General features: G+C 34.1%; 1 protein-coding gene across 14 annotated transcripts in view; it reads left to right on the top strand.

The window, feature by feature from the left end:
• Positions 1 to 16694, top strand: part of LOC144316026 (uncharacterized) — a 524958-nt gene that overhangs the window by 242705 nt on the left and 265559 nt on the right. The window contains exon 1 of one of the 14 annotated variants that reach the window (XM_077901459.1): positions 1700 to 1830. The exons of 11 other annotated variants lie outside the window; for them this stretch is intronic. The gene's annotated coding sequence lies outside the window, so the exon portion shown is untranslated. Of the gene's footprint in view, positions 1 to 1699; positions 1831 to 8810; positions 8938 to 16694 lie in introns of those variants that run through there. 2 more of the 14 variants (XM_077901444.1, XM_077901453.1) reach the window with 2 other exon arrangements.

Below are 16694 nucleotides of genomic sequence, written 5' to 3'. Positions count from 1 at the left end.
CTGTAAATAATGCTGCAATGAGGTGTATATATCTCTTCAAATTGATGTTTTATTTCCTTTAGATAAATATCCACAAGAGGAATAGCTGGATTATATAGGAGTTCTATTTTTAATGTTTTGAAGAAACTTCATACTATTTCCCACAGTGGCTACACCACTTTACTTCTAAGTATACAAAGGTTCCCTTTTCTTCACATTATTGTTGATACATTGTTTTTTGTCTTTGTGATAACAGTCTAATAGATATGAAGTGATACTTCATTGTGGTTTTGATTTGCATTTCCTGATGATTAGTGGTCATGAGCATCTTTCATGTGTCTGTTGATCATCTGTATCGATTTTTGGAAATAACGTCTATTCCAAGTTATTGGACCATTTTTTAATCAGGTTGTTCGTTCTTATGGTTCTCTTTGTAAGTTAGATATTTTGGGTATCAACCCCTTTTTGGATGTATGATTTGTGAATATTTTATCCCATTCAGTGGTTTGCATTTTTGTTTGTCAGTGGTTTTTTTCACTGTGCAAAAATGTTTTAGTTTGACGTAATCTCATTTGTTTATTTTTGCTCTTGTTGTCTTTGCCTGAGGAGACTGGTACAAAAAAAAAAATATCGCTAAGACTGTTGTCAAAGAGTTTACTGCCTATGTTCTTTTTCAGGAGTTTTAAGGTTTCAGGTTTTACATTCAAGACTTTCCATTTTGAATTTATTTTGTATATAGTATGATATAGGGGTCTGGTTTAATTCTTTTATGTGTAACTGTCCATTTATTGAATGTCTTTTCTCCATTGTATATTCTTGCCTCCTTTGTAATAGATTAATTGGCCAGTTATGCATGGGCTTATTTCTGGACTTTCTCACATTTCTGTTGTTTTATTTTCCATTGATCTGTATGTCTGTTTTCATCCCAGTACTGTACTGGTTACTATAGCTTTTTTGAAATCAGGGAGTATACTTCTTCCAGCTTTGTTCTTTCATGAGATTACTTTGTCTCTTCAGGGTCTTTGTGGTTTTGTGCAAATGTTTGGATTATTTGTTCTGGTTCTGTGAAAAATGCCATTGGTATTTTCCTAGGGATTGCATTAAATCTGCAGATTGCTTTGTAGTATGGATTGTTTAATAATAGTAATTCCTCTGATCCATGAGCACAGAAAATCTTTTCATTTATTTGTGTCATCTTCAATTTCTTTTATCATTGTCTTATAGTTTTCAAAGTACAGGTCTTTGACCTTCTTGGTTAAATATATTTTTAGGTATTTTGTTCTTTTTGATGAACTTGTGAGATTTTTTTTCTTAATTTCTTTTTCTGATAGCTCAGTATTAGTGTATAGAAATGCAACCAGTTCCTGTAAATTTTGTATCTTCAACTTTTCTGAATTCATTTATTAACTCTAATATATGTGTATTATATTAAGTCTTTAGGGTTTTCTGTATATATTATCCTGTGTTATGCAGAGAGTGATAATTTTATATCTTTCTTTCCAATTTGGTTTTCTTTTACTTCTTTTTCTTACCAAGCTGCTGTGACTAGAATGTCCATTACTATCTATGTTGAATGAAAGTAGTGAGACTGGGCATTCTTGTCTTATTCCTGATTTTAGAGGAAAAGCTTTCAGCTTTGCACTATTGAATATGATGTTCGTTATGAGTTTGTCATATATGGCCTTTATCTCATATATATATTCCTTTTTTTTTTTTTTGAGACATAGAGAGAGTGTGCATGGTGGGCGAGGGGCAGAGAGAGAGTGGAGCTCAATATGGGGCTTAATCCGTTGACCCTGAGATTATGACCTGAAAGGAAGAGTTGGACACTCAACCGACTGAGGCACCCAGGTACCTTGATACATTCTTTCTATACCCACTTTGTTGAGACTTTTTATTATACCCACTTTGTTGAGAGTTTTTATTGTAAATGAATTTTGAATTTTCTCAATTGTTTATTCTGCATCTACTGAGATAACTATGATTTTTATCCTTCATTTTGTTAATGTGCTGTATGTATCTCATTAATTTGCAGGTGTTTAATCATCCTTGTTTACTTGAAATCCATTTGATTGTGGTATATGATCCTTTTATTTTTTTTTTGATCCTTTTAATCCATTGTTGAATTCAGTTTACTAATATTTTGTTGAAGATTTAAATCAGATTGTTGGTTAGCAATACACAAGTATTTTTCTTAGTCATAAATTAATATTACAAATTGCGATGTCATTATTGCTTACATTTTTAAATGATTAGTGATCTAGATATTATTTGGTAGTTTCCTTATGAAGTCTCACCCAATCTAATTTTAAAGAGTAGTTTAACTCTAGAGACTAATAATAAAAAATTTTAATTAAGAGAGTTCCTTGCAAGGTCTAATAAATTTCACCTATGTTTCAGTCAATCACATGAGTAGTATCATATTTATATGATAATCTAGATCCTTTGGTAATTATTCTATCTTCTATGATAATTTTTCCCAAATGCAAAACACAAAAACATCTACTGCCATTGTGTAGTGTCAAAGTCTTATTACAAAACCTCCATTGAAGGGTTTACATTTAGCTTCCACTGTTTAATTTTAGGTATTGAGGACTAACCTCTGCAGAGAACATTTTTTTTTGCATAAAATATAAATCAGTATTTATACTATTATAACACTGTCAAATCTTCATAACAGGCATTCACTTTTGTTGATCTATACTAGGCCTGCAGAAAACTTACATCCCAAAGTTAATCAAGTGATATTAAATCTATTTTTGTTTACAGCTTCTGTACGTAATTGCCAGATTCCTGTTTGTCTCCTAATTAGATTTTTTTTTCTTTTGTACATCCTCTTTCCAACCAAACCAGTTTACAACACACTTCTGTGTTTGATATAAGACTCGACTACTTAGATGCATATTAGATTACCTTTACTTTGTTATTATCAAAAATTAATGATGGTAGGCCTTTCTGTAGTTGTGGAAGATGATGGATAGTCAGTTTCCCTTGGCCACTGTCAATATTTTTTGATGTGGCGATCCGGACACTGACATGCTTGCTCCATCAAAGGATCAAAGTTTGCTGTTAGCAGAACTCCATGCAGGAGCCAGTGCATCTCTCGTGCCTGGTGTTATAAATTGGAACTTCTGTGAAATTCTCAGGCATAGGGAAAAGAAGCCTTTAAATGAATAAAAGCAGCTGGTATGGGAGATATATAGATGACTGGGAGTCCTTGGTAGCTTCTCAAAGGTGATCTAAATGGGAAGGACTGGTTTTCCTCACACTGAGATATGATAAATTATATGACACTTTGGTTTCCCTTCATTCATCAGCTTAACGTCACTTTGTCTCTTTTTCCAAGTGATTAGTGCAGTTGTTATCTATCCTATTGCCTTCACCCAAGGACATAATCTTTTATCTAATTCTCAATTATTTGTCAATGAGGAATCTCTTTATCATATCTGCTTTCCTATCTTCATGATGTGTGGATGATAAGGGGCTCTTGGAAGTAGAATTGGGCTTAGACCTGAAGTGAACTCAGGACTGGGTCACAAGGCATATACAGCTGTGTCCTTAAACAAAATAGGTAACTCGTTATCAGCTCAAGAAGTAGTACCCTCATTCTTCTTTACAGGGAAATTCACTAATGAAGTCAACCACCTGTTTAAAGATCATCATCTCACCAATCACCAAAGTCCATCTGAGGCAGGGAGGGATAAAGCGATACAAGGGAAGAGAAGCAGTAGAGAAAGAAGACAGAGGGTTCTGTGAAAGGCACAGAGCCTTTAATTATCATAGTTTTCTTCCATTTTTCTTACTTTTTTAAGATTTTATTTATTTATTCATGAGAGACAAAAAGAGAGAGAGAGGCAGAGACACAGGCAGAGGGAGAAGCAGGCTCCATGCAGGGAGCCTGATGTGGGACTCGATTCCGGGACTCCAGATTCCACCCTGGGCAGAAGGGGCGCTAAACTGCTGCGCCACCTGGGCTGCCCCTTCTTACTCTTTTCTCTTAGGGCAACCCAAATTATTTTTAATTTAGTTTCTCAGAATTATATTATCCCATAAATACCAGTAATTTATTTGTTTGGGATGAAACCTAAGAGCCCCAGCAAACACAGATTTACCCACACCAAGAAAACCATCCTCAGGCCACTATAAGACAAGATTCTCACATACCCATCCAAAATGACAGAGAGGTAATACCCCTTAAAGGAAAAATCTGCAGGAAACATTCTTGGCTTCCCATTTTTCCAAACATACGGTGATCCTGACAGGATTTTAGAGCTGATATTACCCATACTATTCAATCATAATAGTGGATTCAGAGAGGGTTGTTCATGTGGCTAGTATTCAAAACAGCAGAAAGCTAAAATTTATAGAAGTTCTCCTTTCTAGTTTCTTTTCTTTTCTTTTTTTTTTTTTTAAGATTTATTTTTTTTTTGGGGGGGGGGATCCCTGGGTGGCGCAGCGGTTTGGCGCCTGCCTTTGGCCCAGGGCGCGATCCTGGAGACGCGGGATCGAGTCCGCGTCGGGCTCCCGGTGCATAGAGCCTGCTTCTCCCTCTGCCTATGTCTCTGACTCTCTCTCTCTCTCTCTCTCTCTCTCTCTCTCTGTGTGTGTGTGACTATCATAAATAAATAAAAATTTAAAAAAAAAGATTTATTTTTTTATTTGAGAGAGAGAGACTGCACCAAGAGGAAGGGCAGAGGGAGAGGGGAGAGAAAGGCTTAAGTAGATGCAGTGCCCAATAGGGGGCTCGATTTCAGGATCCTGAGATTACGACATGAGCCAAAACCTGATGCTTAACCCGCTGTGCCACCCAGGCGCCCCCCCTCCCTTTCTAGATTTCTATTATTTGGAATACTATTATGACTATTGCATGATCTCAGAATTTTAGTTTGTCCACTAAATTCAGGAACCACCAGGCATCTAAGAAGGGTTGTACTGAAACATTTCTATTGTTCAGTGGGCACACTCCATTTCAGATCAAAATATAGGGTGACATACTCTCCCATTTTTATTATAGACATAGTATACTCTAATCCAATTCCATAGGTTGAATGTTTGTTCCTCCTGTGACATTCTCAGTTATATGAGAGTAGGTACTCATTGTGAGTTTTATCTTAATCCATGCTCAACTATTCAGCACCCAGAGGCCAGCAAACTGCTTTTTTGTCACTAATTCTAATAACCATTTTAGTAAAGGTTACCAAGAGAGTGCTGGTTTATACACAGTAACAAACTAGCTCATTTCTGAGCTATGTGTTCTTTAGTTTCTGCTTTTTGAATTTAGCTAAACCATTAGGCTCTGTTGCATTTCACCCACCCTGGCCTTTAGCCTGGACATTGCCTTCATTCCCAGCAATTAGCCTCTGTGATTTTGTGGTTCACCTTGGTTGATATCGTTATCTCTGGAATCCGTGCTGTGTTATCTGACAACATATTGTTATACACGTATTGTTATATACATACATTTTGTTTATGTTTTTGTTTCTTTTTCAACTATATATATTTTCAAATCATCTCTATACCCAGCATGGGCTTCAAACTCACAACCCCGAGATCAAGAGTCACATGCTCTACCAACTGAGCCAGACGAGTGCCACCATATATATTTTGTTTTTAAATTTGTTTAAGGTGGAAGGAAATTTTTAATTCTTGTTAGTCTATCTTCTTGATGATTATAGGTTTTGTATTGATAGATATTGTAATCCTAGTAAAATAGTAATTCTTTACAAAATAAAAAGAATAACAAAGATATAAAATACAAATAAAAAGAAAACAAAAAATTAATTAGTTAAATAAATAAATAGATAAATAAATCCTATTCTCTTAGTGAATAAATTTCCTGAAATTAAGATAGCGAGCTTCAAAATTTTTTTTTTTTTTAATCACAAGATTTAGGTTGTACTGCATAGCTATTAGTTGGATTAAAAGTTAATCTTATATATATTTTCTGTTTATATATTATAGAATCTAACTTAATAAGATTGTTTGCATGTAATTTTATTTAAATACAAAAAATTATATTTAAATTTTAAGTATCCTTTCAATTTTCCCCAGATTCAGTCTTCCAAACTGTATATTTTACATTTTGCACTGTAAAAATAAAAATCGCAATTTTATATACCCTTTCAGTTTTCTTCAGATTCATTCCCCTAAACTGTAAATGGATTATTCTATTACTAAATTACTAACTAAATTTCTATCATAACTAATGTAAATTAGGTTAAAGAGATATTCATTAACTTTTACAAGGAAAAACCTTAATAAAAAAGTACCTGAAAATGGGCATAAGTAACATCCATGCCTAAATGAGTCATGGAACTCTGTGAGTTCCTTCATCTTTTTATACCATCTTTTTGGTTAATAAAAGAAAATGCCATGGAAAAAGTGATACTGATGAGTGAACTAGAAGTCTAGCTCAAAAGGAAAAGACAAATTTCTCCTGCTGTTATAGAAGTACCTCTTAAAATGATTTTGTTTAATTCTAACTCTTAAGCTTAAGCAGAACTTCCAGTGAAACTAAGTGATTACATTTTAATTATGACCTACTTTCAAACAGAGTAGATGGCAGAGTTCTGTGCACTTAATAAGAAGCTGTATCTCTTGAAATACATTTGGGCTAGCCATGGTTATTGCACACATATTCAATGAATATTTCAAATTAAAGCAGCTGGCTCTATGGATAGGTTAAGTGAAGATCAATTTATATTCTTTCACTACTCTTCTGCAGTTCTCAAATATGAAAGCAAAATAGCATAATTTCGCACTATAAATAGAGCAATTCCACATATTTAGAACCCAACGATTTCAGAGGTATTGCCTGTTTGTTTTTAGCCTTAGATTGATCATCAGAAATGTGGTTTACAAAGTCATCTTACAGTTTAGGCTGCTTGTTTATATTAAATTGAGGGCAAAACGTACATGTTTACTTGTTAGTGGTTCTGCTAAGAAACAATTCAAATTGGAGGAAATACATACAAAACAATATGGTTATTTTTACTATTTTAGAGTCAATGGCCCATGTTATTTTTCTTTTCATGGTGGACAATTAAGATCTGATTTTCTTACAATCAAGGTAGCTAATAACTTTGGTGCACAGATAAACCATGATAAAGCAAGATAAGATCAAGTGTTGAATAAAAACTATTTTAGGTGAAATCAATATAAACTGTTCACTGAGTTCAGTCAAGTGAGCTTTTAAGATTTGTTTGTTTTAGAGAGAGAGAGAGAGAGAAGCTGCTTACATGCAGAGGAGAGGGGCAGAGGGAGAGAGAGGGAGAAACCTAAGTGGACACCATGCTGCTCTATCTCATGACCCTGAGATCAGGACCCTGAGATCACGACTTGAGCTGAAACCAAGAGTCAGACACTTAACCACCTATCCCACCCAGGCACCCCCACTCAAGTGAACTTTGAAACTTGAGAATATAGATAATCATTAAGTATGCAAAGATGTTTTATTTCTTTCTTTTTTTTGCAAAGATGTTTTAATACAGTAATAATTGAGATGAAAATATGCGATATGAAAAAACTAAGAGAATAAAGTTTAATTTGATCTCAAGATAAGTATGCTTGATAATTATCCAAGCAGATTTATCTTTTATCAAGAAATTAACATGTAAATAAAAATTTCTTTTTAGTTTTTAAATCAATTTTTAAACTAACAGGCAAAAATGAAAAATAACATAAGCTGAGAACCTCTTGAAAAAGCCTTCACTAGCTGAGATCTACCCCTGGCTTTCTTCACAGTCGAGATAACCTTGACTACAGCTTTACTGAGAAGTGGACATGAAGTCCAGCAACATCTTTCTTTTACTTTCTTTGGATATATCTCAATCTCTTTATTTCTATTCTCATAAATTAGGAACCGAGCTTAGTTGCTATAAGGGTAAGAGCCTCCAAACTAGTGTCTCTATCTCCAGTATCATCTTCTGATTCATATTATATGTTGCTGGGACAGTTGTCCTAATATACAGATAACTCCTTTACTAGCTCCTAACTACAGGATAAATCAGTCATCATGAATGGGATATACAAGGTCCCTCAATGAAGGAACCTCATCTATAACTTTTTTATTTGTGACAATTTTCCATATATATATATACACAAATACCATCACTCTGCTCAAGCCACATTGAATTGATTGCTGTTTACCAAATCACAATGACATTGTCATATCTCTTTGTAAGGTAGTTCCATCTGAAATGGTACCCTTGGTATTCTTTAAGACTGTTAAGACTCAGTTACCATCTTCCCATGATCTTGTGTTTAGTGAGGGAGAGAGGGCTCATGTTTAAAGAGACTCAGAAAATGCTAGATTAAATGCATTTCTTTACAATAGAAACTTTAGTATGCTTTAAGTGATAGCAAATATCCAAGTGGGGGGGATCTAGTATGCATCTTCCCCAAAGTGATTTTGCCATGGAACATATTCTTGGGAAGAACATCTTGTGAATCAAATTCCATGGAATACTAGTTTGAAAAAAGTTTTCCAAAACCTTTTGTAAAAACAAATAAAATAAAAACAGAAAACAAAAAAATCCTTTTCCAGCTTGATATAAAATTGCTTATCTGGCAATGGGATGTCTGGGTGGCTCAGTTGGTTAAGTGTCGGACTCTTGATTTTGGCTCAAATCATGATCTCTGGGTTGGGAGATCAACCCACCACTGGATATGAGGCCTGTTTGAGATTGTCTCTCTCTCTCCCTCTACCCTCCCCAACTCCTACATTCTCTTTCAGTCTCTGTCTTTTAAAGAAAAAGAAGAAAGAAAGAAGAAAGAAAGAAAGAAAGAAAGAAAGAAAGAAAGAAAGAAAGAAAGAAAGAAAGAAAGAAAGAAAGAAAGAAAGAAAAAAGAAAGAAGAAAGAAAGAAAAGAATGCTTGGTTATCTGGAAAGACAAATTGAAGTAATTTATACGTATTACCTCATAGCCCTCTAGGCTGACTCAAGAAGCCCCAGATAAGGTTTTTGTAATATATTAACTTCTTTAGCGTATTTTCTACTCAAGAGAACGGTTTTACTCTAAATAAGTTAGTGTGAATGCTTTTTGTGAACTTTACTGGCAAAGTATTAAACTAACATATTTGATTTAAAAGTAATGTTTAGGGCAGCCCTGGTGGCGCAGCGGTTTAGTGCTGCCTGCAGCCTGGGGTATGATCCTGGAGACCCGGGATCGAGTCCCACGTCGAGCTCCCTGCATGGAGCCTGCTTCTCCCACTGCCTGTGTCTCTGCCTCTCTCTCTCTCTCTGTGTCTCTCATGCATAAATAGGTAAAATCTTAAAAAAAATTAAAAAAAATAAGGTTTAACATTAACATAGTCTCTGATACAAAGCTGGCAGTCTTCTTTTTCTTCTTTCTACTAAGTGCCACCATGTTGTTGGTCCTATGAGTCATTTCCTTGCTAAGACTGTCTGACAAGGGGAGAAGAAGGTGAGACTCTTCTGATTCTTGACACAGAAAGATATTGTGTTTTCTAATGCTTTTGATAAATTCTGATATCTTTCCCATTTTGCAGAAATCTAGAAGTTACTATGTGATTATTAACAGTCAGAGGTCTGTGGAGTTATCTTTTTCCTAAAGAAAAACAGGGATTAAATGCAAAATCCTTTCACTTTGAAGAAAAAAATGTATTTTCTTTCTCTTTATAGTGTCAACTTTAAATATTTCTTCTCTTTCTAGTTTTTTCTTTATTGATTTGAAATCATTTTTCTTATTTTTTAGGCAGGGAGAGGCAGAGGGAGAGGGAGAAGGAATTGTATGCAGGCTCCATGCCCAGCTCAATGCTGGAATCGATCTTACAACCCTGAGGTTATGGCTTAAGCCAAAATCAAGAGTCAAATTTTTAACCACCCAGGCACCCGGAAGTCAATTCTCACAAACCTTTATCCCTTATAGCCTATGGTTATCGTCCTTATTTATGAAAATTTCTCTAGACAGATAAAATATATACTCATATAAGAGGAGACCTGGCAAGGTGGGGGCTACAATCTCATGTGCAGACCAACTGAATAAAACTAGTGATCAAGTATGTACCATGTGTCAACACTAAGACTCAGGTAGACACCTAGACACAGCTAACTATGGGTGTCCAGATGTTTCTCTCCAGATGCCATAATTCCCACAATCTATGGCTGTCTTATATACATTTTATGATTCTTAAGGTGTCATTTACTTCTAAATGTCAATATTCATTTTAATATACTATATTAAAACTTATAATAATGATAATATTTGCATAGAATGTCGGCTAAGACACCTGTATCATTGTACTTCTTTAGAATCTTTCTATACTTTCAAGGAAAAAAAAAGACCACTTCAAATAAAAATTTATCAGTTTTTAAAGTCAGATAATTATGAGAATACCAAATTGTCCTTGTATTTCAACCCAAAGTAAATTGAATTCAGGATGCTAATAATTTTACACATAGAAGGCTGCCTCTTGGAAATAAAAATCTTTTTGAAGCATTTGCAGTATGTCTTTTGAGAAAGACCTTTTTACATTGCCTCTAGTCTTTGCATATCAGTCTAGTTTCAGGTATTACCACAATTTTATACCCACAGTCATATTTTAGCTACAAATCCAAGAAACTAAAATAATAGTAATAATAATAAGTAAAGTACTCAAAAGCTAATTTAATTTAATTAATTCTAAATAAATCTTTAGCATATTGAAAAATGGAGGAGGTAAAAGATGAAAAGGAGTCTAACAAAATAAATGCTTTTTTATTTCTTGCCTTGGTTTGTAAGTAAATATTTTGACAACAGGGTATTGATAAATAAAAGGACAGAAATAAGTGTGGACTAGCGCAGAGAGAAATACACTTGAAACGAATGTAGCATTGCATGTTAATTATATTTCAATAAATAAATAAATATATGAAGAAAGCATTGAATCAAGCTAAAATGTCACTGACTTAGCACAGGGGACATAATGTTGAGCTTTAACTAAACAAAATCATTAACACTTTTTTTTCAACACACATGATTCACAGTTGAAATTATAATCTTTGTCTTCTTTTTGGTACCAAAAATAATTTTATTTTCATGGAGACAGCAAAAATTAACAAGAGAGGCAAAAATCCTTCTCGATATTCCCAATATTTATATCAGGACTATATTTTTTGATCCAGATCTTCAGAACAGTCCTAAGTAAACAAAACCTGAGACCATCACTTCATGCTTTATTTTTTTAAAAAAATCCGGGTCATTAATAAATAATCTTAATAAATATATTTTTAAAAATAATGTGTTCATGGGAAGTATGTCCACTTTAAAACAGATTCTACAAGCTGCTGTTTAGACTGATAGTTGACCTGTAACAGTAGCAGTGAACTCTGCCTACAGTCTATGTGCTCTTCTTCTACTACTGGAGTTCTTTCAGTGAGAAATGCTACATTAAGGATTAAGAATTTTTTTTTACCATCAGTTACTTCTTATGTATATTCAGTTTTTTTCTGTAAATGTTATCTGAGCTAGATTTTTACAGTAGTAATATAGGAATCTCTTGTGATGAAAAGTTTTTTCTTGTTTTTTGTTTATTAAATATCTTGTATTTTGAGATACTCAGATGCTTCAATTTCATTTTTTGTTATTTTTATTTATTTATGATAGTCACAGAGAGAGAGAGAGAGAGAGAAAGAGAGAGAGAGGCAGAGACATAGGCAGAGGGAGAAGCAGGCTCCATGCACCGGGAGCCCGACGTGGGATTTGATCCCAGGTCTCCAGGATCGCGCCCTGGGCCAAAGACAGGCGCCAAATCGCTGCGCCACCCAGGGATCCCCAGATGCTTCAATTTCAAAATGGATTCTTTTAACTTTTGGTATTCCCCCTCATTTATTTTGCATACTTATTGTTATTGATAATTATTATAATATTATTAATATGTATGCTATTGATATATCAATATACTAATCAACTTATTGGTATTTTATTATCAACAGATATTGATAATTTTAGTATAATTAATAACATAACTATAATTGAAAACAATGATAATGAAAACCAGTAGGTGAGTTCCTGTAGTATGGCAAAAGCACCTTACTGGTATATTTGATGTTTAATTTAACCCTCAAAATGGCCCTTATGAAGTAAATAACATTTTTCTGGATTTAGAAACTGATAATTAGAAATATTAATTAGCCTACATGAAGTCACTTACCTTATAAGTAGGATTTAAATTCAGTTTTGTTCAATTATTAGCTACTGTGCTATGGTGTCTTGTTTTCCTTTCCTTCTTGTTAACTTTTATTATTTATCCTTTATTGGTCTTTTATAACCTAGGAGGGGGTGAACATATTTCAATGATTTTTTTAGTAGTAAAAAAAAGGCTGATTCTGAGTTTAATACATAATTCAAATAGGGAATAGAGATTCTCATAAAGGAAGAAATTGAACTGAAAGATAAAATTTCATAGAAAAGGTTAGTTCATTTTTTCCATACTGACTTTATTCACTTATTTTGTGCTTGTAGTATGTCAAACACTCTGATGAATATTTAAGTGAAAAAAATGTGTAAGATATAATTCTGGTCCTCCAGTAATACACATTTCTGTGAGAAGGATGAGATATGAACAAGACAAAAGTCACATTACAGTTAGTTCTCTTGGACCACTGTGTCTTAGCAGATCAGAAGCAGAAGGGTTAAGTCATTATAAAAACATCAAGTTACTACGTTTATTTATATATTTCACTCTTCCTACCAAAATGTGGATTAAATAAATAATTTGCAGGAATAAAATATTTCCAATTAGTACTTGCAGACAATGTACAATGTAGTGATGACGTGAGTAATGTGGTATAAATAAACATACAAATAGAAAGTGTTAAATAAAGAAACATTTACACAGTATTAAATATAATTAACTTAAAATATCCTATGCTTTATATTTTGGTAACATGTCTATGGGAAACATATATTCCCATCAGAAAGACAAAATAAAACCCATCAATGTTGTGACTGAATATATCATTGCCAAAGGCAAAAGGTAACAGTGCTAAGATTATTGGGAGAAAAGATATTGACTGGTCAGTGTTTTGTGTGAAGCCAAATAAAACTCATGTTCAATGAATCTAAAGGAAGTTACCATTTGTTTCTCACCCATAGGATGGTTGCTCAGCACCATGACACACTTTTTAAAATTTTTTGTCACTATAATGGAATCTGTTTCCTTATTTTATTTAAAAATTATCACCACCAGGGATCCCTGGGTGGCGCAGCGGTTTGGCGCCTGCATTTGGCCCGGGGCTCGATCCTGGAGACCCGGGATCGAATCCCACGTCGGGCTCCCGGCGCATGGAGCCTGCTTCTCCCTCTGCCTGTGTCTCTGCCTCTCTCTCTCTCTCTGTGTGTGACAATCATAAATAAATAAAAATTAAAAAAAAAATGATCACCACCATCCTCAAGTCCAAGGTCAAAGATCAAGTAAGTTGAAATGGAAAAAACATACATGTTTTAAATTGTTATGTAGCTTCAATTTGGTCTTGCTAAATAGATTTCTTTTTAAAAGAGAAAAAATATATTATTTGGAGTGCTCAGATATGAGTCATATTTCACAGCTGATGGTAATTTCCGTAATCTCACAAAGAGAAACCAAAGTCTCTTAAATATTCTTAAACTTCTTCTTCCCACATTGCATCTTTTAACTGTCCTTGAATATTAAACTCTACTCTGGTAATGATCATGTTTATTTAATAGAAGCACTGGTAAGTAAATACAGATTACACTCAATAATTATTAGTCTTTTAGAGAAACAGAAAATGTGTTTGTGTATAGATAATAAAGATAAATGTTAAGTGTATGTCAATATTTATGAACAGTGTCTTTATTTAAAATAACATATTTTGGGGGACCTGGGTAGCTCAGTTAAGCATCTGACGTTTGATTTCAGCTCAGGTCATGATCTCAATGACCTCAGAGTTGTGAGACTGGGCCCCACACGGAGTCTTACATCTGACTCTGCACTGCACATGGATCTTGCTTAAGATTCTCTCTCTTCCTCTGCCCCTCCCCTCCTAAAAAATAAAAACAAAAACAATTTTTTTTTAAATAAAATCACATATTTTATTTTGGTCACTGCAATGTAAAAGAATATTTGCAAATCAGCCTTCCATGTAATAATTAGCTATAATTAGCTTAGGGTTTATCAGTCGTGGACTCTAGATATATAACACTTAGGATTGAATCCCAGCTCTGTTATTTACTAGCTTTTTGACCAGAACAAACTATTCAGCTTGTCTATACTTTAGTATAGACAACCAAAATGCTGGGTGATAAATATACAAAATACATAAACTCAGAGAATACAAAATAAACAAGATAATAGAATGGCTATTAGAATTTTATTCTAAGTTTTAGAGAAGACTTCTCTGAAAGATGGCATTTAAGCTAATAATAAAAATAAACCTTAGGGAGATTGGGGGAAGAGAACTTCCAGTGAAAAGAACTGAGAGTGCAAATATACTGCAGTGATAAATATGGAGTTTTGGAGAAATCAGAAGATCAGTGTGAGAAGAAAGATGATATGAGACATGATCCAGGAAGGAGAAAGGGAGGCTATGGATGTCACAGCGAAGAGAGTTTTGGATATAGTGGACTCATCATTGTCTACTTCATGGCATTTTCTCTTAGCCTATGGACTTTAATACCCTCTTTACCTGGGCCTCCTGGATTGTACCCTTTTCCTTTCTTTCTTTCTTTCTTTCTTTCTTTCTTTCTTTCTTTCTTTCTTTCTTTCTTTCTTTCTTTCTTTCTTCTTCCTTCCTTCCTTCCTTCCTTCCTTCCTTCCTTCCTTCCTTCCTTCCTTCCTTTCTTTCTTTCTTTCTTTCTTTCTTTCTTTCTTTCTTTCTTTCTTCTTTCTTTCTCTAAGATTTTATCTATCTATTTGACATGGAGAGAGACAGAGAGAATGAGCAGGGGGAGAGGCAGAAGGAGAGAGAGAGAGAAGCAGACTCCCCACTGAACAGGGAGTTTGATGTGGGACTCAATCCCATCAGGAGATCATGACCTGAGCAGAAGACAGATGCTTAACTGGCTGAGCCACCCAGGGATGCCCCCTTGCTTATTCTTCCTAAGAATATTCTGAGAGAATTTTGTATGTGTATTTTATTTATTCTATTTAAAATTCATTTTTAATTATAAAATATGTCATTATGCCATTATGATATTCTTGTGAATATCTCTTAGCAAACATTTGCAAAGAGTTAGGTCACAAAGTATACCCAAGAATTGAATTGTTGATCACAGGCAATGCCTTATCAGTTGTTATGTTGATCATGCCTAATTGCTTTTAATTGGAGGTAAGGTTTGTAGCCATAGATTATTCCCAAAATCTTTCAGACCACACTGAACAGAAGGCTGTCTACAGTGATAAGACTGGGATAACTTAAGGCTGCCCTCTCAGTAGTTATCATCTCTGGCTCTGTACCTACAGAAAGTCCTTTGATACCTGCACAGAGAATTCTGTCTCCAGTTGCTGGCAAAACTTCTGAAAATATTCTCCTGATGTCTTGTATTCTGTGTGTCTTAGCTCACTTGAGTTTTTAATTTTTCTATTTTAACCCCTTTACTGTAACTTCATGAGGACTGTGACAGACTGCTAAAATACACTTAGAATGACCCTCTCTCACTCACTAGTGTATTATTCTTGAACTGGATGTATTTGTCTAAACCCTCTTTCTTTAGGGTGTGTTTTTTCCTTATGAACATTTCTTATCCTAAAAAAATACGTCTTTTTCAGACCTCTTTCTCCACTCCTTCAGTTTGGTTTCTATCATAGATTAAACTTAAGCTAACTCTTCTGCTACACTATCATGAAGTCTGAAATATAATTGAGAGGACACTGAGAAATTTTTCCTTTCAATGGAAATATTCAGTAGAATAACAAGGAGTTGTGACATACAGCCTTTGCTTGATGGTTTTTAAATTTATATTAAGTTACTCCTAGTAGTTCCTTCTTTTCAAAGCTATTACTGCTGCACATTAAGAATCAAATGAGAAGTGAACTGTCTGTACAAGAATCAATTTCTTGTAACACACACACAGAATTCAATCAGCTTCATGATGTTTACTAAAGTTGGACTTCAAGGGGGTTCATTCAAAAAATATCTTTGCAATTTCTCTCCATTCCATTAGAATATATTCCTTTTAATATATTTAAGTTTATCTTACACAAGTTAGTGTTTTTAGGTTAAACACAAATTGGCTTACAATGAATCAGACTCAGATTTAGTGTTCAGAACCACCATAATACATAATGCCTAGTAATCTAGGCTATTGTGCATTAGGATGGGAGGCAAACAATATTGTGTTTTAGAAAAGTGTACTACAATTCCTTGTTCATGCAAAGCATAGAAAAGAGAAAAAAGGATTATGTAAATAAATATTAAATATGATCTAAGTCAAGTACGGCATACGAAATTAAACATTATTTATCCCATCCTTATCCTGAATCAAAACAGAAACATTTTCATATGAAGATGTTAAATTTAAAAAAGAAGGCAAAAATTCCAACATCATATGCACCACCAAGGTCTGAACGATCAAGGTTTCATAGATATGAATACATAGATACAAAACCCTGATAGTTTTATTTATTTATTTATTTATTTATTTATTTATTTATTTATTTATTCATTCATTCATTCGTTCATTCATTCATTCATGAAAGACACACAGAGAGAGAGAGGCAGAGACACAGGCAGAGGGAGAAGCAGGCCCCATGCA

This window comes from Canis aureus, chromosome 1 (genome assembly GCF_053574225.1).
Source record: "Canis aureus isolate CA01 chromosome 1, VMU_Caureus_v.1.0, whole genome shotgun sequence".
NCBI classification, from domain to species: domain Eukaryota; kingdom Metazoa; phylum Chordata; class Mammalia; order Carnivora; family Canidae; genus Canis; species Canis aureus.
This window is presented reverse-complemented; position numbering and strand designations above follow the sequence as displayed.